Source organism: Pongo pygmaeus, chromosome X (genome assembly GCF_028885625.2).
Source record: "Pongo pygmaeus isolate AG05252 chromosome X, NHGRI_mPonPyg2-v2.0_pri, whole genome shotgun sequence".
Lineage (NCBI taxonomy): Eukaryota > Metazoa > Chordata > Mammalia > Primates > Hominidae > Pongo > Pongo pygmaeus.
In genome coordinates this window covers 119734733-119759860 of record NC_072396.2, presented here as the reverse complement: position 1 = coordinate 119759860, position 25128 = coordinate 119734733, and the positions used below count along the sequence as shown (strand labels likewise).

Here is a 25128-nt window from a genome sequence, read left to right as displayed (position 1 = left end):
ACTATGCAACATAGCATGTAAATGATGCCCCTGAAAAGAAATGAAAGGTAGTGAGAATGTGTTGCTGGGTGAAAGGAACCTTCCAAGTCATTTCTGGGTCATAATGGAATTCCCAGACCAATAAAGTCTTTGGTGAGTGAGGCTAGTGAACTGGAGGAAAGAGAAAAACACCGTGGAAGGGTTTGTGAAATGGCATGGGTTAAGTTTCAGGAGGGATATGTAATGTACAACGAGCCATTTAAATACACAAAATATTTGTAAATTCAAGTGCTTGTAATTTAAGAAATCGCCATATACTGAAACCAGGCACAAATTAAGTGTCAGCATCAGAATTTTCACTATTATTGGACCCATGTTTAGTTATATTATGTAAGCAACCTGAATGAAATGTAAAACTCTGAGTTTAACTGTAGTTTATTGAGTGATATCAAAGTACTTTAAGAAACTAATAGCCTGAGATAAAAGGGCATATCAGCAAATAGTCATTTAGCCAACACCAGGATTAAATGTTTCTTTAGGATACTGAATGTTCACGGGCACAAATAAGCTTTGTATACTTGACCTGAGTTTTATAATAATATTAAACATAAAGGCTTCTTAAAAACAAATGTGTCTCCCTTCCCCCATTAACAGTTCCGTTTCAAAAAAACAGAACTTCCTATGATTGTACATGGCACAGAATCCTACCTCATCCTGCTTTGCACCTGCTAACTAGATCAGAGAAAACCAAAATACTTCCAAGACATATACTTTACCTAAACAAGTTCCAGTTTAGAGTCACATATGATACAATACACTATATAAAGAATGGCCTTTTCTTTTCTTTCTTCTTCTTCTTTTTTTTTTTTTTGAAACAGAATCTTGCTCTGTTGCCCTGGCTGGAGTGCAGTGGTGCAATCTTGGCTCACTGCAACCTCCACCTCCTGGGTTCAAGTGATTCTCCTGCCTTAGCCTCCCAAGTAGCTGGGATTACAGGCGTGCGCCACCATGCTCAGCTAATTTTTTTGTATTTTTAGTAGAGACGGAGTTTTGCCATGTTGGCCAGGCTGGTCTTGAACTCCTGACCTCAAGTGATCTGCCTGCCTTGGCCTTCCAAAGTGTTGGGATTACAGGCCTGAGCCACTAAGCCCAGCCTTCTTTTTTTAAATGCCACTGAAATCAAGGCTATCTTTTTGTTTAAGCCAATGTTTAAATTTCAGGGACTATCAAAGGAATTCATCTTTAAAACATTCTTGGTGACTTCTCTTCTAAGAAATAATGATAGAGTGCAAAATGATGTTCGATCAAGAATGCTTACTGAAGCATTATCTATAAGATATGGAAACAAATGTTCAACAACTTGGAATTAGTGAAATAAATTATGAAACAGCCATTATATAAAATATACTGCAGTGATTTTAAGCATTTTTAAAAATATTTGATCACTTGGAAACATGTTTATAATGTAATAAATGAAAAGAATGGGATATAGTGTTATTCCAATTTTTAAAAATTTCCTACATATAAAATAAACATAAAAATATGAGCATTTTAAATTATAGTTACCTTGAATTTTTCTAATCCAAAGCAAAGTGACTGAAAACATCTTTAAAGTACACACTACATAAGACACTTTCCCAGTAGATTAATTCATACATATTGAATATTATAGCAATAGGATGTGCTCTAGGGACAATTTCGTATCATTTTCACCTCTGAGCAAACTCTTTGCACCCTATAATGGTGATTCTTCCTGATCTGAAACACAAGCCCCAAAACGTTAAAATGAACAATAAGAAATGGCAAAAATGGTAACATTCAAGCAAGTTAAGAAATATAGAAAAAAAGCTTGAAAATTACATTCATCTATGAATGAAAGCGTTATTTTCAGTGTCAACAGCAGAATGTCAATCTGAGTGCAATACTATGTAATTAGAGCTTATAATGTGGAACACAATAATATGAATATTCAAAACTATTATATGGCCCTAACAAATTTTATTTTACAGAAAGTAAAAACTTTATATTATATTTATATATCACATAAAACTTTATATAATATACATATGCACACATAAGTGTATATATACTCATGTGTGTGTATGACTATCACAGCTTAAGGGAATCAGACTTGTATTTTCAATGAACTGGACAGAGTATGAATGGGCGACAGAGTGAGAACCTGACTCAAAAAAAAAAAACAAAAACGAAGAAAAGAAAAGAAAATCTAAGTTAATAGCTTTGAAGGTGTTTATTTTTCAACTTAACTTCCCACATTTTCTGTTTTTTTTTTTGTTTTTCTTTTGAGATGGGGTCTCACTCGGTAGCCCAGGCTTGGAGTGCAATGGCGCAATCTCCGCTCACTGTAACCTCCGCCTCCCAGGCTCAAGCAATCCTCCCACCTCAGCCTCTTGGGTAGCTGGGACTACAAGCCCGTGCCACCGTGCTTGGCTAAGTTTTTGTATTTTAGTAAAGACGGGGTTTCACCATGTTGGCTAGGCTGGTCTCCTGGCCTGAAGTGATCCACCCACCTCGGCCTCCCAAAGTGTTGGGACGACAGATGTGAGCCACCGTGCCAGGCCATTTTTTTGTGTTATTCATGGCATGCTACTTAAATGTATAGATTATCTCTTCCACTATGCAGTTTCCCTATATATCTGCGTGTTGTCCTCCTTTAGACTGCAATTACGAGGAGGAAAAACTTGATTTTTTATGAGGTTTTTTACACTAAACCTCCCATTATGGGCAATCACAAAACTAAAAATGAGGTATGGTAAGCCAATGGACTCTGTAACAATTACCATTGAAGACCAAAATTCTACTCAGTAGTTAGTTAAAAGGGGGAAAACACCACCCAATTAATGGCTTTAAACGGGCTACTTTGCACAATATTTGAGGTAAGAAATAGAAGAAAGTATCACATGGGCCGGGCGCGGTGGCTCATGCCTGTAATCCCAGCACCCTTGGAGGCCAAGGCGGGCGATCACAAGGTCAGGAGTTCTAGACCAGCCTGACCAACGTGGTGAAACCCCATTTCTACTAAAAATACAAAAATTCGCTGGGCGTGGTGGTACGCGCCTGTAATCCCAGCTACTCAGGAGGCCGAGGCACGAGAATCACTTGAACCCAGGAGGCAGAGGTTGCAGTGGGCCGAGATCATGCCATTGCATTACAGCCTGGGCGACAGAGTGAGACTCCATCTCAAAACAAAACAAAACAGGCCGGGCGCGGTGGCTCACGCCTGTAATCCCAGCACTTTGGGAGGCCGAGGCGGGCGGATCACGAGGTCAGGAGATCGAGACCACGGTGAAACCTCGTCTCTACTAAAAATACAAAAAAATTAGCTGGGCACAGTGGCGGGCGCCTGTAGTCCCAGCTACTCGGGAGGCTGAGGCAGGAGAATGGCCTGAACCCGGGAGGAGGAACTTGCAGTGAGCCGAGATCACGCGGCTGCACCACTCCAGCCTGGGCTACAAAGCGACACTCCATCTTTAAAACAAAACAAAACAAAAGAAGAAGAAGAAAGTATCACATGTAGGTTTTTATTCTATTGTTATCAACCTATTCTCTTATTTTTCATTATAATATGTCTGGTTTTATTTTTCCTTTGCTTGTAAAAATTGGATGGGTGGAGAACTTTTACAGACAAAGAAAAATGTGGCAAGACTTACATGATGAGAACCCTGCCATTTCTGTAAACTCTTGTTAAAGCTTTAGTGTTTCTATGATATACTGCTGCAGTACTTTGAATTTATATAGCACCTGTCTGCTTAAAAGCCAAGGCTTCACGTTTCCCACTTATCCTTTCACCATGCCTGTGAAATATGTAGGTTGGAATCACATGGCTTAAAAATAAAGTGAAACCCAGATATGACCACAGAAAATTTCAATGATTTACTTAAGACCATCTATCTGTCCAGACTGCAAAGGACTAAAAGACCCTAAATTCTGTGCTCAATGCTTTTCCAATAAACAACACTACCTCCTTATTATCAAATACGTTTCTAAACTTTTAAGAAAATGTAAGGTTTCTCATATTATAAAATCAGTAGGCTTAATGCACCAAAAATCCCTGTCAAGGAATTATATAAATGGCACCTCTTTATTTTAAAGAACTAACATTAGTCATGGAATAACCCACTGGTGATCACTTTCCTGAATAGTCATCAATTTGCCAACAAAGTATTTAGCTTGGATCAATGCAATTGCATCAAAGTTTGAAAAGTCAACTGATAAGTGAAATAAGCCAGATTATGAGTATTTGAAAAAATAAAACCCAGCAAACCAAAAAGCTTGAGCAATCCTCTCTTTTTATAAACAAAAGCATGAATGGTGTCTGGCACATGTATGTACTCAATTAGTTATTAATATAATAATTTTAAATGACTTTCTGAAGGTCAAATTATGAGTCAATGGCAGAGCACTATCTAGAATCTAATTCCTCTGACGGCAAGTTCAATGATTTACTTAAGATAATCTATCTGTCCAGACTGCAAAGGACTAAAAGACCCATGCTAAAATAATTAGTATTTTCATTTTCATATACTAACAATGCTTCTTCATCCCTAAAACAGTTTATACTCACTAATATTTATCTTCCAAGTGTCAAGACTAAGGCAAAATTTGGTATTATTAAATTTATCGTGAATCTTTTGAAATTGTCTCACCTCCATAACTAAAATAAATTGGCCCAAGTATGATCAGATCTTCTTCTAAGACTGACATTTCACGATTAGACTGTTTCCATAACTTTAACCAAAGCACTCTCATAACTAAAATCAGCTAGTCATGACCACTGGTATATAAAAATCTTCCAACATTGTAATGTATCCAAAAAGCTTTGAAACCTCCAACACACTGAATATACATTATATGGTATATCACTGTCTAAAATAATACAGACTCAAAGCATGACCCAGCTGACTTCTTCTAAATGAGTTGTATTATTTTCACAGATCAAAAATTTTGCCTTCTGGATCACTCTTCACCAAAAGAAAAATTGCCATATGACCAAAGACAACATGATTCTAAAAACAGATACTCCATGTTGTCATGTATTGAGAGATATTCATTTTCAAATTTTATTTTATACCAGCTACTTTCATAATCTGTACCAAACATCAAAAAAGAAAGTTCAGCTTATACATTCCACATAGATTATGCTAGATCAAACACAACAGCAAACTCATGAATTTATCATATGTGCTAAGAACACTGTCAGTACATTTCATGAAAATCCAAGTAGAAATAACGCCTAAAACAGAATATGGGATAATGGCAAATGGACTTTCTTCTTGTACCTTCTTAGTGTCACCAAAAAGAATCACTTTGGTGCTCAAGCACCATGGCCAAGCTGCCCTTTTATTTTCAGTAACAGGATTCTGTTCTCCTGGGAGAAAAATCTCATTGGGTTTCTGATAGTGCCCTAGATACTGACATTATGCCAGTATAAATAGTCACAGTCAAAGTCTAATGTGCGTGTAACCACTTGTAGAAGAGGCTTAATCTCACCCAAATTATTACTCACTAGTTGTAATTAATCCTTCTACCCAAAATGCCATAAGCCTAGTCATTTTTATCAGTTGAATCTAAATGGTTACATCAGACTAGAGACTTTGGACTTCAATGTTGATCGTCTGTATTAAGTCAAGGCAAAGCGTAATTTATTTATTAATAGCTCCCCACCTCAGGTAAAGTAAGGGGTTGCTATCTGCTAGATCTAACAGTAAAAATCAAGAATTTGACTCCCAGCCCCCTAATTTTAATAAAAATTTGGGCTCATTAGATCATACCACCGAAAAAAGAAGTCAGCAATATTGGGGGTGGTGTTCAATGAGTAGGCATCCCAAGACAATGAAAACCTGTGGACTAGAGCCTAGCGATGATTCTGTTTGGACACGATTTCACAATACTTAAAAAAGAACTTATCCCCCTACCACTGTAACCTAGTTGAGTGGTAATAACTCCCTTTTTTTGAGGTTAAACATTTATTATTTCAATCTAAAATTATATTATCACCTCACTTCCACTAGAGGGGTCTATCTACCAGTGTAGTTAACTCTAGTAACTCAGGTGCACCTTAAATCCATTTCCAGCTAATCTGTGCCACAAGGCTAGCCTTGGGGTCAGAACTATGTGCTTTAAGGTTGTTCTAGTTTTCAGGCTCAGAAACGGATGAACAGCAAGAAAATGGCGTGCTCCAGTCATTCAGAGGCTGCTGCAGGAGACAAAGGGTTTTTGGCAAAAGAATACAAAGTCAGAATCTCTTAAATATCTTCTGCCCTAATTGTTTTCAAGACTGAATATGCATCAACCAGGTCCGTTTTTTCTTTCTTTCTTTTTTTTTTTTTTTCAGATAAGCAAAGCTTTTAAACTCCTGACCTCAGAGGCTCCTCTGCCTCTCTTCTATACTCTGTAATATATAATCTGAATAGCCAAATTGCCACGTTTTCCCAGAAGCAACCTTAACTTGAGCCACTTGGACGGGTATAGGTCAATATGGGAAAGTTGTTTCAGTGTCCTCTCATTATTCTACCAAACCACTGACAGGCAAAAACTCAACCAACTCGATGTATCAAATTTACTATCCACTGTTTTTGTGCATGATTTCTAATCCAGTTAATTCAAAACCACAAATAACTGATGGATAATTTTAGTCAAGAGGTTATCTACTACCTTTAAGTAGTTGCCTAAAATAGGGAACAGTTCAATTAGAATATAGGCCAGACCAAGGAAGATGAACAGAGCCTTACTTTTTAACACTATCTTGTGGGATTTAGCTTCAAATCTAGTATTCAGGGACAAAATGGGGCATGAGTAAAAGGATGACTTCCCTAGAAAATAATTAGTAAGATGTTTTTTAAATTTAGAAAAACCGTGAGATTGAAGAACAGAGGAGATATATGTCTCAATTCACATATATTTCAATCCCTTATTTTAAAAACAGCTCCTGTTTTTGTTTTGGATAAAAGCTGAGCACCAAATTCCCTTTCTGGTCCCCTCACCCAAAATCCTAGTAGACTTCCTTGTTCAGAAGCTAGTTCACACTCCTCCCCACCTTTTTTTTTCCAAACGTAGAGGTGGTTTTTGGAATATGGGCCTCAACCATTACATTCCAGCTTTAAAGTAAAAAGACGTCATGTGACCATCAGAGACTTGGGGCACGTGATTCCAACTGGTATGTGTGGGGCTCCAGCCACCTTAGTTGGAATTCACCATGAACTGCATCTCGAGGATCAAGTTTAGGCTCCCCAGTCCATTGTGACATCCAGCAAAGTGGAGTAAGTGCTTGCCCCTCAACGGTTTTTACTTTTCCCTACATTTTCTACTTACTGTTAGCCAGGCTCCCTTCCCTCCTCCCAATCCCTCTTAACAGGCCGGGCGCCCCCAGCATCCCGTCTGTCTGACGCTAAATGACGAGGCTCTCCAACCCACTTAGCTCCAAGCTCAACCTTCTGCAAAAGTTCAACCTTCTGCACCACTGGGGATATCGTGCAGCTCAGGTGAGAGGCAAGGAGCATCGCATAAGGCTAGAGTCAGATGCCATTAACCCCCACTTCACCTCCCGGGCTGGGATCATCTTACGTCCCGGAGCCCGGCGGTCGGAACCGCCAGCACACTGGAGCAGCGACGGCGGCAGCAACTTTGGGACTGGCGAGAAGCCAGGGCGGGGGTGGTCGGCGTCCCCGGGCCTCTCATTACAGCGCTTAAGTACTGCGGGTGGAGAAAAGTAAACACAGGCAAGTGCAGCTGTGCGGGGAAAGGGCGGGGGGGTAGAATATTATCTCCCTCCCGTCGCCCCTTCGCCTCTCCCTCTCCAAGAGTCGGGAGAGGTCCGGGACTGCCGCCGCCCCGACCGCGCGCCCGGGGCCGCAGAGTCAAAGGAGCTGAAAAAAGGACAGGGGGTGTGGGGCCAGGGGAGAACGGAAAGGTACTGCCCTACCAGCCCAGAGATGTTCTCCTACTGAAAGGAAAAAAAAGTGCTTACTCATAGGGAGACTAGGTGCGATCGCGACGCCCTCTCTAAGGACAAGGGAGGGAAGCAGGCAGAAGGCAGGCAACCCAAACCTCGTGCCTTCCCTCGGCCACGGTCCCCCCTCTCCAGAGCCCCAGGGTCGGCTTAAGCCAGCCAGGTCACCCGAGGCGGGCGTGTGGGGGCTGGAGGAGTAGCAACCTGCTGGCTCCGGGATTTCCTGAGTCCGGGCGGGAGGGAAGGGGGGATGGCAGTAGCTGGAGAAGGACGACAGAGGGAAGTTGTGCGCTCCCTTTCCACTTCGGGGCCGCAGCCGCGGAGGGGAATCAGGGCAAGGGCTGGCGTCTAGGACTCCAGCCCAAGACTGGCAACAAGTTAAGAGCAACTAGTAAGAAAACACCACTTAATACAGCGAAGTGCAGAAAACGTGTTTGCGGCGGATGCTGGTAGGGAAACTCCCCGTCACTCACACCCATTTCGGTTGCGACCGATCGCCCGGGCGCCCGAGGGCTCCAACTGAAATTTCTCCGACCTCCCTCTCCTCCAACCCCCGCCCCACGGTGCGCCGCACGTTCCTGCTGAGCTTAACCGAGATGCTCTCCCCGGGACCCACTCCTGCCCACGCCCAGGAAACCCGCTCCCCTAGTGCCCGCCGGCGCCTACAAAGCACTTACGTAAAGTCGCAGAGTCCTGGGTCTGGCCCGACTGCCGCCGACCAACGCACTCAGACAACTTCTGCACCTCGGAATCTTTGCGGCTGTGGCTCTAAAGCCAGCGCTCCCTCCCCTCCTGCCAGCCCCCTCCGCCCCTCGGCCGCCGCCATTGGCTCGGGTGGTGCTAGCAGTCGGCCTGGGAACCAGGAAGGGGATTGGGCCACGAGCCTGTCACATCAACTGGGTGGGGATCCAGGAAAATAGGCACGGGGATGGGCACCCAGGAGGGATAGGGACTGCAACTCTGCAGCAGGGAGAGGAGAATGGTCCCCAGCGCCTGAGTCTCCCCTTCATACTTGGGCTAAGAAGAAGTTAGAAGTCCAACGTGCCTGGCTCGGAGTACGCATTCACAAAATCTTGTGGGATTAATAAAAAAATGAAAAAGTTGGGAACAAGAATTTGAATGCCACCTATATAAGTCTATGGGGGAGGGATACAGTTTCTCCCAGAATCGTGAGAAGAATAACGGCATGTTGGGGAACATTCCTAATTACATCTGCAACAATCAGTCCAGGTGCCAAAGGGCGCAGAGGGAAACATCAGCAATCATTCCTTTCCTTAAGAAGTCAAGGGAGAAGAATATGGGCAAGGCAGGGCCCTCAAGCCTTTGGCCTCATGCCAAGTAAATTGTTAGGCCTCATGCCAAGTAAATTGTTAGCCCACATCACCTGTCTGGTATGTTTGTCCATGCGGAGAGGGGTGAGAGGAGGTGGTTGGAAGTACCTTGGTTCCACTCTTTTGACCAGAAATGAGTATCAATTCTCATCAGTCTCCTTTCACCAGAGAAAACTTGGAGACATGTTACTGCTCCCCAGACTGCCATTTCTTCTCCTTCTCTGCCCAGGAGATGGCTTCCACGTCATAGCTGACCTCTTTCATTAATACACGTGGAGGTTATCTGCATTCCAAACCTATGGTTCATCGTAGATCCAAAATCAACTCAGAGAGCCAGAGTTTGAGGGATTTTGCAGGGTCAGGTCAAGAGACTGACTTGTGGGATAGCTGTAGAAGAAAAAGTCTAAGCCCTTTCCTGTTCCATTCGTAACCATTTTGTTCAGGAAATGTGTGCTTGGAAAGTTCTGTCAACATTTAAAATTAGTTCAATTAAGTCGCATTTTACATATACCAGGAAAAAATGCTGAGAGGCTTTAAAATGGAATGTTCTTGAAAAGGAACCCCTATTTCATCTGCCATTATGAATTTCCTTAGAGAAATTAATCTGTAGTGAGTGCCAAGGCTTCTTAAAAGGGAAGAACTTGGGGAGTTCATATATTGCCTAAAGGCTAGACTAGCAGAGGACTTGGCACGAGGAAAAAGCCTTGTTAAATATTAATTAATGATTAACCAACTGGAAGAACTTATGAAAGGCACAGGAAGGTGAAAAATAAATGAGAGGGCAATCATGCTTTCACAAACATTGAATTTCTGTTATGGCAGATTTTCTACTGGTTCAGGTTTGGGTCAGCACAAAAATACTGATTTCAACATGTTGGCGTTGGATTGAACATGGAGTCAGTGCATTGCCACACACATTTACAGTAAGCTCCCAAATGAGATTTCTAGCATTCCGTAATTGGCCGAAGGTTTGGTGTGACTTCTTCTTTACAAAAAATTTTTAGATACAGGAAATAGGCTCCTTCAGTTTTGTACCTTTTATGGTGTCTGTCAGTCACCGCTGAAGAGCTTCCACCTGCTCTTAAACTTAAAATTACAGACTGAGCAATAGCATGAAGGGACTCTGTAAGCTAAATTTTCCAGTGCAGATATATTTGTCTCAATTACGTTATATTCAATTTTAGTTTATTTTTCGAATTCTAGAATTTAAAGTAAAAATATTAAGAATCCTATGTATATGCTATTTACAGTTCCTGTTTTTTATTCAGAAAAGCTTACATTGGTTCGAGTGGGGTAGCTCACGCCTGTAATCCAGCACTTTGGGAGGCTGTGCGGTGGGAGGATTGTATGAGGCCAGGAGTTCAAGACCAGCCTGGACAACATAGCAAGGCCTCATCTCTATAAAAAAAATTAATAAAATTTTTTAAAAGCTTAATAGAATCTATACTTTGATAAAAGTGTTCATTCACCCCTATCACAGAGGATGTCAGAATTCAGTCAAGAAATGTCATTTTAATTGAAATGCAATAGTCCATAGTTTCAAAGCTGCAGAGTACCTAGCTGATGGCATTAGTTCTCATTGCCTCAGTAACTTTCCAACAGATAAAACACGCCCTAAACACAGAAGCACCTATTTGGATGCTAGCTGAGATTCCTGTTTAACTAGCTCCACTATTTAATCCAGGTAGAACTCCATTTTAATGAATACTATTAAGATACCCAGCCAGTTTGATGTAACTAAGCTACCTTTGTGTTGCCCAGAATCTAAAGGATCTTTTCAAATTTAGCATTTTGCTGGAAGAAAGGATCCTCAGGCTCAAAGCTCTTAAACAGCATTTCTTTATAATCTTTCATGCCATCAGTTTACCTCACAGAGGATCATTCACGAAGTAACCCAAAGTTGATTGTTTTCTTATCTGTATCAAAAAGCCTGCACAGATGTTTGTCAGGGTTCCCTCCACCTGCTTATAGGCTTTAATTTATTTTGACAGCGACTTACATAGTGCCTGACACATAGGAGTTCAGTAAATGTTTGTTGAACTAATGGTTATTTTATAAGTCTATTCTTGTTAAACAACAGCAACAAAAAGCTATTAATATATATAGTACTCTCACAGACCTTGTGAATCAGTAACCTAAGAGTTTTTACCTTTCCTTCCATTTCCAATTTTCAATCCTAATGCCTTTGTAATAAATCACTTAAAGTCAATATCACAAAATTTTGAAAACCATTTATTCTTCCTGTCCTCCGTTGATATCATAGGAAGGCTCCAATATCTCTCTTAGGTTTTTTGTCTGTCCAAACTACCTTTCTTTCCTCCTTTTGATATGCACATCCCCCTTTTTCTTGCTCTTTTTCCTATTGTTCTGCCGAACACTCTCCCCAGTCTAGCTCACAATGTATTATGTGTACATAGTCTAAAATTTTCCCTGAAATTTTCCTAGAGTAAGTTGTCAGTTTCCTTTTTTATCCATTTTTAATTTTTTATCCTTAACATGTCATTGCTGGTTTGAACTTTTTTTTTTCTTGAGACAGAGTTTCACTCTTGTCACCCCAGCTGGAGTGCAATGGCGCAGTCTCAGCTCATTGCAACCTCTGCCTCCCGGGTTCAAGCGATTCTCCTGCCTCAGCCTCCCAAGTAGCTGGTATTATAGGCACCTGCCACCACGCCCGGCCAATTTTTGTTTTTTCAGTAGAGATGGGGTTTCACCATGTTTGCCAGGCTCCTCTCGAACTCCTGACTTCAGGTGATCCACCTGCCTCGGCTTCCCAAAGTGCTGGGATTACAGAGGTGAGCCACAGTGCCTGACCACTGGCTTGAACTTTTTATCCATTTTTATTTTATTTTATTTTATTTTTTTCTTCTTTTTCCTCACCCCGTCCAGGATAATTTTTATCAATTTTTTAAAACCTCCTTTCTGTAGTCTATTAAGATATGATTTTGCTGCATAAACTTTATATAAGCCAGGAATAACTTAAAGAATCTTGATCAATTTAATACTAAATCATTTTTCTAACACACCTAATTGTTTTCTCAGTCTCTAAATGTACAATTGTGTACTAATCTGTTTTAATTAATTGTATTTTATTTTATCAGATTATTTTCAAGGAATTATCCTTTTTTAAATCATCTTTTTAATTCATGGATAATTCTATTCCATGTTGTGATATTTTAGGTTCTTGGATTGATCCTAATCCCTCTTTTTATTCAGAGTACTGTGAGATGACATTTTTATTAAAATTAAGTATGATTTTAAAGGTTTCTCTTATACTTAAAATATTTGGCATAAAGGAAATCTTGGAAGACCTGGACAATTATTAATTTTTTTTGATCCATAGGATACAGATTTGAACAGTTATTACCACTGTTTATTAGTGAAGTGTTTTTATGTTTCCAACTCAAAATGTACACATGTATAGGACATGAATATTAATAGTGAATAGGCAATTGTCAAATATTTTTCAAACCTAAAGATTATTATGAATCTGAATGTCTGCTAATGCAGGCCAACTATCTTACACGCACATGCACATAAAGAAATTACTCTGACATGTCCAAGGTTATTTCAGATTTTCACTTGTTAAAAAAATAATTATCAGTATCTGAGAATAAGAAAATTAAAAAATAAAAAAAGACAAAAAATTAATTGAAGTCTCTTTAATAGGATTAGGACATATTTAATCAGTATGGACTTTATAATATATAGATTTAATAAAGATCACTATCATCACTGGAAATGCTCAAAATTAAAGTGTCACTCTCCCCCCTCCCAACTTTCTGGGTGTTAAATATCTAATCAATCAGATAACTATTATAAGCAACATGGAAAAAGTATGGTCTTAAAACACAACAAATTAATAGTCTAATATTAATTCAAGATCAAAGTCCACATAACTGAAATAATGAGAAAACAATTCAAGATAGAATATATAAGAAGCACCGTAGGTAGGCTGAAAAGAATGAGAATAATAGGGCTAAAGCAGTTGTAGAAGGCATCCTTTGTGCAATGGAACTTGAGCTAGGCTTGACAAAGATGGGTAAGACTTGATATAGGCAAGTAGAAATGAAAACCATTTTTATTCCTAGGAAGTGATCAAAGAAAAACTTCAGACAAATTAAATTTAACATAGTTTAATTGAGCAATGAACGATGGGGCAGCCATCCCAAACCAGACTAGGTGCAGAGAGACTCTGGTGCTGCCACATGTTCAGAGAGAATTTATGGACAGAAAAAGAAAAGTGACATACAGAAAAGGGAAGTGGGGTACAGCAATAACTGGATTGGTTACAGCTTGGCATTTGCTTTATTTGAACTCAGTTTGAAAAATTGGCTGCCTTTATTGGCCAAAACTCAGTAATTTTTACAAGTGAGGGTTACAGTGTGTTTGCACATCTGTTTAGGTTACAGTTCACTATGTATGGAAATACTTTTTTTTTTTTTTTGGCAGGGTCTCGCTCTGTCATCCAGGTTGGAGTGCAGTGGCACGATCATGGCTCACTGAAGCCTCAATTTCCCAGGCTCAGGTGATTCTCACACCTCAAGTCTCCCAAGCAGCTGGGACTACAGGCTCGTGCCACCACACCCAACTAATTTTTTTGTGGGTGGTAGAGACGCGGTTTTGCCATGTTGTCCGGGCTGGACTTGAACGCCTGGGCTCAAGTGATCCACCTGCCTGGGCCTCCCAAACTACTGGGATTAGAGGCCTGAGCCACCACACCCAACCAGGCTAAACTTAATTTAACATAAGAAAGCAAAATGGGAGAGCTTTAGGTAAGTTTCTGGGTTTGGGCTTTCTTTCCAGGCTTCTACTTCCTTATCTGCAAAAGAAAAACTGAGGATTTGCCTACCACAAAGGTGCAGTGATAACATCAATGGGAAGGAAGATTGCTTGGGATCTCACTAACGTAATCTTTTTAAAAGAGAAAATATATTTGTTTAATACTTACTTTAGTGATTAAAAAGACTTGTGGGCTGGGCTCATGCCTGTAATCCCAGCACTTTCGGAAGCCGAGGTGGGTAGATCACTTGAGCCCAGGAATTTGAGACCAGCCTGGGCAACATCGCAAAATCCAGTCTCTACAAAAAATACAAAAATTAGCTGGACATGGTGGTGGTACATGCCTGTAGTTCCAGCTACTTGGGAGGCTGAAGTTGGAGGATCACTTGAGGCTGGGAGGTTGAGGCTGCAGTGAGCTATGATATCACCACTGAACTCCAGCCCGGAAAACAGAGTAAGACCCTGTTGAAAGAAGGAAAGAAAAGAAGGAAGGAAGGAAGGAAGAGCGGAAGGAAGGAAGGAAGAAAGAAAGGGAGGGAGGGAGGGAGGGAGGGAAAGAGGGAAGCAGAAGGAAGAAAGGAAAGAACGAAAACAAAAGAGAGAGGGGAACATCACACACTGGGGCCTGTCCTGGGGTTGGAGGAGGGGGGAGGGATAGCATTAGGAGATATACCTAACGTAAATGTAGAGTTAATGGGAGCAGCACACCAACATGGCACATGTATACATATGTAACAAACCTGCACGTTGTGTGCATGTACACTAGAACTTAAAGTATAATAATAAAAAAAAAGAGAGAGAAAGAGAAGGAGAGAGGGAGGGAGAGAGGGAAGGAGGGAAGGAAAATAAAAGAAAAGACTTGTGAATCTTTCTTGTCTTACATTAATTAAACTGCCAAGTTACAGAAGGCCTTGCTTTTAGTTACAGTAATTTTGTTTGTCTGTCTGGTGTTTTGTTTTTTTTTTTTTTTGAGACGGAGTCTCGCTCTGTCACCCAGACTGGAGTGCAATGATGCAATCTCGGCTCACTGCAACCTTCCGACTCCTGGGTGCAAGCGATTCTCGGGCCTCCTGAGTAGATGGGATTACAGGTGCGCCACCACGCCCGGCTAATTTTTGTATTTTAGTAGAGACTGGGTTTCACCATGTTGGCCAGGCTGGTCTCAAACTTCGGATATCAAGTGATCCACCCATCTCCCAAAGTGCTGGGATTACAGGCATGAGCCACCGTGCCTGGCCAGGTTACAGTAATTTTGACAGTTGCTTTAGTTAGAGCCATAATAATCCCTCCCTCAATGAGATTTACATAATTAATTGGCACATATCACATTTTGCTTTTAAGGAAGTATTATTAATAACGTGCCTGTAACTTACACAGAATTTAAGGTAGGTGAGTGCACTAGCTCAGATATACAACTTGATGTTATCATTGTGGGTGTCTGGGCTATAAAGCATTCTTTTTGGTGAAATATTCAACCTCAACCTTTATTAGAATGTAATTTGAAATACTGGAGGCTTCCTATGAAAAAAGTCTTTTAAACATATACAAACAACCCTTCAGAATAAATTGTAGCGCACATTTTAAAATTTATAAGGGTTATCCATAATTCTCCACAGCACTAGCCAGACTTCTAAATAAACAGTCATGTCCAGTCTATTGTGTTTAACTGATTTCTGAATATGTGAGGCCAAATTTTGGTGAATTTATGAGTGTCTACCTGCATTGTGTGTGTGTGTGTGTGTGTGTGTGAGAGAGAGAGAGAGAGCGAGAGAGAAAGAGAGAGAATATAATCAGATATTTAAATGCCATAACTGTTTATTCTACCAAGAATGCTTCTAGTTAAATATTTGGGTCTGTGTTTACTAAGTATGCAAAATAATGACTTTAAAAAGAGATTGACAGTGTGACACCATGGATGAAGCTTGAAAACATTATGCTAAGTGAAAGAGGCCAGTAACAAAAGACCACATATTGTATGATTCCATTTATATAAAATGTACAAAAAGGGAAAAATCCATAGAGACAGAAAGTAGATTAGTGGTTGCCTAGGACTGGGGGTATGGGCAATTGGAGGGGAAATGAGGAGTGACTGCTAGTGGGGTTCCTTTTTGGGGTAATGAAAATATTCTAAAATAGATTGTAGTGATGGTTGCATAACTATATGAATAAATTTAAAACTATCGAATTGTACAATTTTAATTGGTGAGCTATATGGTATGCGGATTAGATCTGTTACTTTAGGCAAATTAAAATTAACAGAATTTAACTGAGCAAGACAAACAAAAACGATTCCAGAATTAGCCAGCCCCCAGAATCAGAACAGATTCAGAGATTCTGGGGCTGCCCCATGGTCAGAGGAGATTTATGGACAGAATCAGGAAAATGACATACAGAAAACAGAAGCTAGTACAGAAACAGCTGGGCCTTTGCCTTATTTGAGCAGGGTTTGAACAGCTGGCTGCCTGTGAGTGGTTGTTTAAGTATGGCGGCTGTGATTGGCTGAGACTCAGCTATTGTTATAGAAGCCTACTCCTAAATTAGGTTTTCAGTTTGTTTGCCTACTAAGTTAGGTTGCAGTTTATACTTAAGAATTCGAGTATACAAGTACAAAGACTTTCTCAGGCCAAATTTTAGTTTGATTTAACATATCTCTATATAGCTGCTATTCAAAAAGAGAAGGAGATTGACAGAATTAGGCTGTTAAGCACAAGGAAAACCATACTAATGAGGATATGATATGAAAGGATCTGTAATTTCAAGGAAGAAACTAAACTCATGCAATCAAAAGGGCCTTGGGAGATAAATTCATCCACTTCTTGGTTAGCATGTTCCCATTTTTGTCACTGTCACTGAAAGAATAACATAGTGCTTTAACTTACTACAAAAGAGATGTAAATTAAACATTACACAAAAATTTTAAACAAATCAAATAAGCCAGAAACAGAACCTAGGCAGTAAAAGGTGATCTAGTGCTTCTTTGATACTTTTAAAAAGGTTTGAATTACCATATGACTAAATTGGTCGAGGTATTTAAATCATGCCACAGTTTTCATAAATACTTGCAGTTATAAAGGTAATTGGACATTTGGTTTAAGTAACCAAGAAATTCCTTAGGAAGTGTCACAGAAGGTTTCAGGATAAGAAGTTTCATTCTGAATCAACACACATCTCTTTGGTAATTCAGAACCAACAATGTTTTCACTGATTTGTTTCTTTATCAGTGCCATAGATTCACCTGAACAAGGGTGAAAATAGAATGTAAAGTTGTTCATTCAGGGAGGCATTCCCTTTCATACACTGAGCAACATTATCATAGCTGAAATCCCATTTGATGGTTGGAATAGAGTAGGCCTAAAACTATGTTTAATTAAGGCTTTATAAGAAGTTTTAAATATTTGGGAGTCCTCTGGAAAGGACGCCAAGTGAAATGCGATCATATGCCTAAGATTATCCTAAGTCAGAAGTTAGCAAACTTTGCCTGTAAAGGGCCAGATAGTAAATATTTTTGCATACAAGCCATACAGTGTCTGTTGCAACTACTCAACTCTGCTGTTGTATTATGGAAGCAACCATAAAAATTAAATGAACAGGCTGGGCGGGTGGCTCACGCCTGTAATCCTAGCACCGTGGGAGGCCGAGGCGGATGGATTACCTGAGGTCAGGATTTTGAGACCAGCCTGGCCAACACGACGATATCCCTCCTCTACTAAAAATACAAAAATTAGCAGGGCATGGTGGTGGATGCCTGTAATCCCAGCTACTCAGGAGGCTGAGACAGGAGAATCGCTTGAACCCTGTAGGCAGAGGTTGCAGTGAGCTGAAATCGTGCCATTGCACTCCACCCTGGGCAACAGAGCAAGACTCCATCTCAAAAATAAGTAAATAAATAAATAAACAAACAGCCGGGTGTGGTGGTTCATGCCTGTATTCCCAGCACTTTGGGAGGCTGAGGGAGGCGGATCACTTGAGGCCGGGAGTTCGAGGCCAGCCTGGCTAACATGGTGAAACCCCGTCTCTACTACACATACAAAAAATTAGCTGGGCCTGGTGGCTTGCACCTGTAGTCCCAGCTATTCTGGAGGCTGTGGCACAAGAATCATTTAAAGCCAGGAGGCGGAGGTTGCAGTGAGCCGAGATTGCAGCACTGAACTCCAGCCTGGGCGACAGGGCAAGACTATCTCAAAAACAAATACATATAAAATAAAAATAAAAATAAAAATAAAAAAAATTAGCCAGCCACGGTGGCACGTTCCTGTAGTTCCAGCTACTCGGAAGGCTGAGGCACGAGAATCGCTTGAACCTGGGAGGCGGAGGTTGCCGCGAGCTGAGATCGCGCCACTGCACACCAGCCTGGGCAACAGAGCCAGACTCCATCTCAAAATAAATAAATTAAAAAATAAATAAAGCCGGGCACGGTGGCTCATGCCTGTAATCCCAGCACTTTGGGAGGCCGAGATGGCGGATCACGAGGTCAGGAGATGCAGATCATTCTGGCCAACGTGGTGAAATCCCGTCCCTACTAAAAATACAAAAAAAATTAGCTGGGCGTGGTGGCGCGTGCCTGTAACCCCAGCTACTCAGGAGGCTGAGGCAGGAGAATCGCTTGAACTCTGGAGGTGGAGGTTGCAGTGAGCCGAGATCATGCTACTGCACTCCAGCCTGGCGACAGAGCAAGAGTCTGTCTCAAAAATAAACAAACAAACAAACAAACAAACAAACGGGCATGATGGTGTGCCAATAAAACTTACAAGAACAGACAACAACAGTTTGGGTCGTCAGGCTGTAGTCTGTCGACCCCTGTCTGGATTACTGTTCTTGCTCCAATATGATCTTGTCATCTGGATGGAGCTGTGTTTCAAAGAGGTATTCAGTAGTTGGTTTATGACTGATGATATGAAACAGATTGAAATTAGCACTCTTTCATTATTACAATCTTAGGTCTTCACAATCTTTCATACCAAGCAACTGATGGGATGGCTGTCTACTCTCTCTTCTTTTTCGCCTTTCAAATTTGAATGTAATCACAATGGCCAAATTTACGGGTGGGAGGGAGTGAGAAGGAATAAAATGGCAACTACTATAACTACTGCTTATTGAGCTTCTAGGCCTTGTACTAGAAACTTTATATACATGATCTCATTTAATGCTAACAACTATCTCATTAACGAAAGCATTATTTTTCCCATTTTCAGATGAGAAAACTAAGGTTTAAGGAATAAGTAACTTTTGCCCAAGATCATTTTGCTGGTAATGCAGGAGCTGAGATGCCTGAGTGTGTGGGATGATTCCATCTCTTGTCTGACGCTACAGTTTGTGATTAGAACCAAACGATTTTACAGGAAGCATTCACTGTACTTTTATCTAAAAAAATAAGGCAAAGGAACACTATTAATGATTGCACCTTTCTTCTCACTTCCTTGAAAAAATGGTTAGCTCACTGGTGATAAATCTCTTAGATAAGCACGTATGTTTTATTACATGCTATGGTCTGAATGTTTATGTCCCCCCCAAAATTCATATGCTGAAATCTAATTACCTAGACGACAATATTAGAAGATATTGTATTAGACTATATGGTATGAGAAAATAGCAGAAGATGGTATTAAAAGGCAGGCTTAATATATCCAATTTTCTCTTTTTTTTTAGAGATGGAGTTTTGCTCTGTTGTCCAGGCTGGAGTGCAATGGCGCGATCTCAGCTCACTGCAACCTCCGCTTCCCGGGTTCAAGCGATTCTCCTGCCTCAGCCTCCTGAGTAGCTGGGATTATAGGCATGCACCACCACATCTGGCTAATTTTTGTATTTTTGGTAGAGATGGTGTTTCACCATGTTGTGCAGGCTGGTCTTGAAATCCTGACCTCAGGTGATCCACCCACCTCGGCCTCTCAAAGTGTTGGAATTACAGGCATGAGCCACCGTGCCTGGACTAATGATTTTTGTATTTTTAGCAGAGACAGGGTTTCACCATGTCTCCCAGGCTGGTCTCGAACTCCTGGCCTCAAGTGATCTGCCTGCCTCAGCCTCCCAAAGTGCTGGGATTACAGATGTGAGCCACCGTGATCGGCCAATTTATCTAGTTTTTTTTTAGAAAATACATGATTACAGCTCAACTTATTCTACCTGATAAACTCTGAATTATGGGTCACATAAACCATTTTAGAGGGGTAGTTTTAAACCAGTTAAATTTATTCTAAATTTAATGTGTTATAAAAAGAAAAACACCCAAAGCATATGGCTGGCATTTCATTCAATTTTACTTAATTTAGGGTCTTTTGAAGCATCAAATTTTAAAAGTAAAATAATTTGATAATTAAAACCATGGGATATTTGTATTAGAAGGAATATTATAGACCACTTCCCTCCCAGTACAGATGAGTAAAACTGAGCCCTGCAACAGCAAAATGACCTGCCCTAATCTTTTGTTTTTTCAAGTCCTTTTATAAAGTTACTTTAACAGGTGGCCTTTCGAGGATTATAATTTTCTTTTTATATATTTCCTTTTTAAATGTGGCTTTGCAAATATGCTACATAATGATGCACTTCAGAGACATTTCCATAACGGATGTCATGTAGTAGGGTGGAGTCCTTTTCAGCTGTCAGTGTTCTATAGAAGTGACGTCAACAGTAGGGTACTGGCTCAGTAGGGTATAAGTGTGTTTCAAAGTCTTGCACCTACGCAGAAGTATAGGGCCAGTACTGGACTGACCAAGGTCAGGAACCTTGTCAACCAAAGGAAATGAAAAATCCAAGCCTTAAGGATCTAATCCAAGATAAGGGGTTGGTGAGGAAGCAAGGTAAGGCAAAGAAAATCTGAATAGTACCTCAGTGGAGAGATGATTTGTTAGTTTTGAGACAATACCCCAGACAGATCACAGAATGCAAAGATTCTTTATTTGAGCTGCTCCTTGAACCTGCTCTCTAATTAATAACTCTGATTGTAAGAGACATGAAAGTCACTATATTATTCCTTGGGAGGCTGGAGTAAATTATTCACATCATTAGGAACAATTCAATGTCTGCAAAGAGGTCCCTTGTCAGGTCATTCTGCCACACAATGGAAAGGCTTCATTTGCTTTGCTTCCTTAAGTCTCCTTTCTCCCTTACCTGATCTTTGAGTATATACAGTCTTTTTGTTCAGTTAAAGGAACAGATCCTTTCTTTTCTCTTCATCAAAGCTGATAAATAAATTGCAGCTTTTTAATAACCTTTCCAATTTCTTTTTTACCTTCATCAAAGCAGGTACTGCTCATTAAAATGGCATAATCGCTCTGGATTAGTGTGAATTTCAGCTTTTACAGAAGAGAAATCCCACAAAGGAGAGAAGCATAGGTAACAGATTGCAAAGTGTTGGCAATACTTCCCTTAAATCTGAATGTAAATACCAGCCTCTCTTAGCTCCCAGCAACGTATACTTATGTATTGGAGCTTCCCAGATGCACAGAATGGATGTGCAAGATGAGAACCAGTTGTCAAGGATTCTTTCTTCTTTTGAATTTGTCTTGCAATATTTAAAATAGTAATATGTATCTTTTTTTTTTTTTTACCAGAAATGACTCAGAACATTAAGGTCTTTCCTGTGCCTTGTTTTCCATTTTGAATTAAATATATTATTTTTAAAAAATGAATCAATACCTTCATTAACATTTATATCAACCCTTTACTTTTTTTATTTTGTGGAGGAAGGAAGAGGCTCTGAAGATTTGGAACAGCTCAGCCTCCAAAGTGCAGGTCAGAAAATTGGGCTAATTGAATGCTTATCAGTAGTACTGTAATTTTTTCCAGATGCCTTATAGCATTTTATAAATAATTAGAAATACGAGTTTCATTTCTAAAAGGGAAACTGATACATAATTTATAATGTGTATGAAAGCGTAAAGTATTATATAGATTCAAGAAATACACAGATTTTTAATTATTTAAAAATTATATAATATGAAAGTGCTATGCTCATAGCTAATTTTTATATTTTCACTTATTCCTAGTATAAACCATCGAATTAATTGTAATGCTTTGGTACTCCATGGAAAGTATTTGCTTAAACAGTAACATCTACAAACTTAAAACCAATATCTTAAATCTCATTGCGAGGTACAATTCTTTTCCAGGATCCCTAAAATAGGTAATTTCAATTACTGCCCTGAAGGCTTTATAGAAATACCAGGAGGCCAGTAGGTGGCTCACGCCTGTAATCCCAACACTTTGGGAGGTGAAGGGGGAAGATTGCTTGAAGCCTTGCGTTTAAAACCAGCCTGGGCAGGAAAAACGAGACCCCTGTCTCTACAAAAAAATTTAAAAAATTAGCAGGGCATGGTGGTGCACAACTGTAGTCCCAGTTACTTGGGAGGCTAAGGCAGGAGGATCCCTCAAGCCTAGAAGTTGGAGGCTACAGTGAGCTGTCATAGAGCCACTGCACTCCAGCCTGGGTGACAGAGCAAGACTCTTTTCTTTCTTTCTCTTTCTTTCTCTTTCTTTTTCTTTTTTCTTTCTTTCTTTCTTTCTTTTCTTTCTTTCTTCTTCTCCTTCCTTCCCTCCCTCCCTCCTTTCTTTCTTTCTTTCTTTCCCTTCTTCTTTTCTTTTCTTTCTTTCTTTCTTCTCTTCCTTCATCCCTCCTTCCCTCCCTCCCTTCCTTCGTTCTGTTCGTCCTTCCTTCCTTTTTTTTTTTTTTTTTGAGACAGAGTCTCGCTCTACAGCTCAGGCTGGAGTGCAGTGGTGTGATCTCAACTCATTGCCACCTCTGCCTCCTGGCTTCAAGTGATTCTCATGCCTCAGCTTCCCCAGTAGCCAGGATTACAGGCTTGCGCCACCATATCTGGCTAATTTTTTGTATTTTTAGTAGAGACAGGGTTTCACCATGTTGGCCAGGCTGGTCTTGAACTCCTGGCCTTCAGTGATCCACCCACCTCAGCTTTCCGAAGTGTTAGGATTACAGGCATGAGCTACCGTGCCCAGCCTGAGACTCCCACTTAAAAAAAAGAAAAGAAATATCATGAAATCGCTGTTGGTTTGTACTGCTTAAAAATTCAATCTTAATTGCAAAACACTTCCTTTTATTTTGTAACACTACTCAACACATTTATAGATCATTTAACAAGTTTTAATTTTATAGATAATGAATTTTCAAGGTATATGCAGATTTTGGCAATGTTTTCTGGAATAAGAAAACATGGAACTCTCCAAACACAATATAGTTATGATTCAACATGAAAGCTGTCGTTTTTATTTGGTACTCTTCTGCATATTTGCTTCAGACAGCTGTTCTCATCATTGGTTGGATCCTGGTATATTGTCTGGAAAGCAAGGTGATAAATATTCATGACTTACAAGTTTTAAAGTAATTGCAAGTAAAAAATGATTGCATTGATAATCAATTTTAATTCCTTTTTGTTTTGTTTTGTTTTTCCCCCTCCACATTATGGGGTCATAAGTTTTTAAAAACTTAAGTTATTATTGTACCTATTCCAGGATCTTCTCAGAAAGACAGGAAAAAAGGAATTATTTCTTTTTCTAAAATCAAATGCAAATGATCAGATATTGAAACATTAACATGCAAATTAGTGAAACATTCCACAGATTTTCTGCAGCTGCTCCTCACCCCCTCCCTCAACTCCCACATTCCCTTATATATTCTAGCCACACCAGATATTTCATTATTTCCCAAATTTGCCTGTGTACCTATATAATCCAGCTTGGGAGAGTGGAATTGAAAACATGTGTGTTTAGGAGAGAGTCAGAATTTGGTTTAAATCTGTGTTTATCTCTTACTATCTGTGTAGCTTTGGAAAAGTCACTTCATCTCTGTGTGCCTTGGTATCTTCGTGGGAAAATTCAGACAATTGGCACCTCAACATAGTGCTAGGTATATAGCACATGCTCGATAAATTATTATTGAATGAAGGATAAAATATAACATAAGCCACCTAATACAGTGCCTGGCACATACTATTGGTAAACAGTAACTCATCATTTACCCTCTGTTCCTGTCTGAGGCCTGCTTTCACATTCCTTTTTAATCTAGCAGATACCTAAGTATCCTTCAAGTCCCACATCAAATGGCATATCCTTCGAAATGATTTCTCTAACCCTTCCAGGCAAAGCTAATGCTTCTAGGTCTGCATTCTCATAACATCTTTTTCTCCTCCCCATCCAGGACCTGTTGTGCCCCTCAAGGAAAGAGAGGCCACCATAAGGCCAATCTGAGTTCCTGAAGAGTAAGGGAGGAGACCACCCCTCATATTGTCTTATGCCCAATTTCTGCCTCCAAGAAAAGAAAAAGTAAAAACTAAAAGGCAGAAATGAAATCCACGAGCAGACAGCCCGGTGCCATACCCTGGGTCTGGTAGTTAAAGATCGACCCTGACCTAATCGCCTGTGTTATCTATAGATTACAGACATTGTATAGAAAAGCACTGTGAAAATCCCTATCCTGTTTTGTTCCGATCTAATTACCAGTGCATGCAGCCCCCAGTCACGTACCCCCTGCTTGCTCAATCGATCACGACCCTCTCACATGCACCCCTTTAGAGTTGTAAGCCCTTAAAAGGGACAGGAATTGCTCACTCAGGGAGCTCTGCTCTTGAGACAGGAGTCTTTCTGATGCCCCCGGCCGAATAAACCCCTTCCTTTTTTAACTCGGTGTCTGAGGAGTTTTGTCTGCGGCTCGTCCTGCTACATTTCTTGGTTCCCTGACCGGGAAGCGAGGTTATTGGTGGATGGTCGAGGCAGCTCCTTAGGCAGTTTAAGCCTGCCCTGTGGAACATCCCTGCGGGGGACTCCGACCAGCCCGAGCGGATCCTGAGAGCGCTCCCGGGTAGGCATTTGCCCCGGTGGGATGCCTCGTCAGAGCAGTGTGTGGCAGGCCCCCATGAAGGATCAATAGAGTGGCTGAACACCGGGAAGGAACAGGCACTTGGAGTCTGGACATCTAAAACTTAGTAAGACTAGTCTTTGAAACTTGCCCACTCCGTTTGAGTGGAAGCATGGCCTGATCACCCACGGCGTGCCTTTATCGGCACTTTGGTTTTGGTTTTGACTTGGTTTGAATTGCTTGACAGGACTGGTCTTGGGAACTTG

The 25128-nt window shown here is 40.5% G+C and overlaps 1 protein-coding gene, 1 long non-coding RNA gene and 1 other non-coding gene across 4 annotated transcripts in view; 1 reads left to right on the top strand and 2 right to left on the bottom strand.

The window, feature by feature from the left end:
• Window positions 1-8813, bottom strand: part of PLS3 (plastin 3) — an 89073-nt gene extending 80260 nt beyond the window's left edge. The window contains exon 1 of one of the 2 annotated variants that reach the window (XM_054472162.2): window positions 8626-8813. The gene's annotated coding sequence lies outside the window, so the exon portion shown is untranslated. The remainder of the gene's footprint in view (window positions 1-8625) is intronic. The other variant, XM_063660001.1, reaches the window with a different exon arrangement.
• LOC134738990 (uncharacterized) lies at window positions 7144-24685 on the top strand. Its single transcript, XR_010125338.1, has 3 exons — window positions 7144-7259; window positions 19705-21786; window positions 24206-24685. It is a non-coding gene; the product is annotated as an uncharacterized LOC134738990 (long non-coding RNA).
• On the bottom strand, window positions 24207-24287 carry LOC129025542 (small nucleolar RNA SNORA64/SNORA10 family). The gene has a single exon (XR_008497290.1). It is a non-coding gene; the product is annotated as a small nucleolar RNA SNORA64/SNORA10 family (small nucleolar RNA).
• Window positions 24686-25128: the final 443 nt, after the last annotated feature.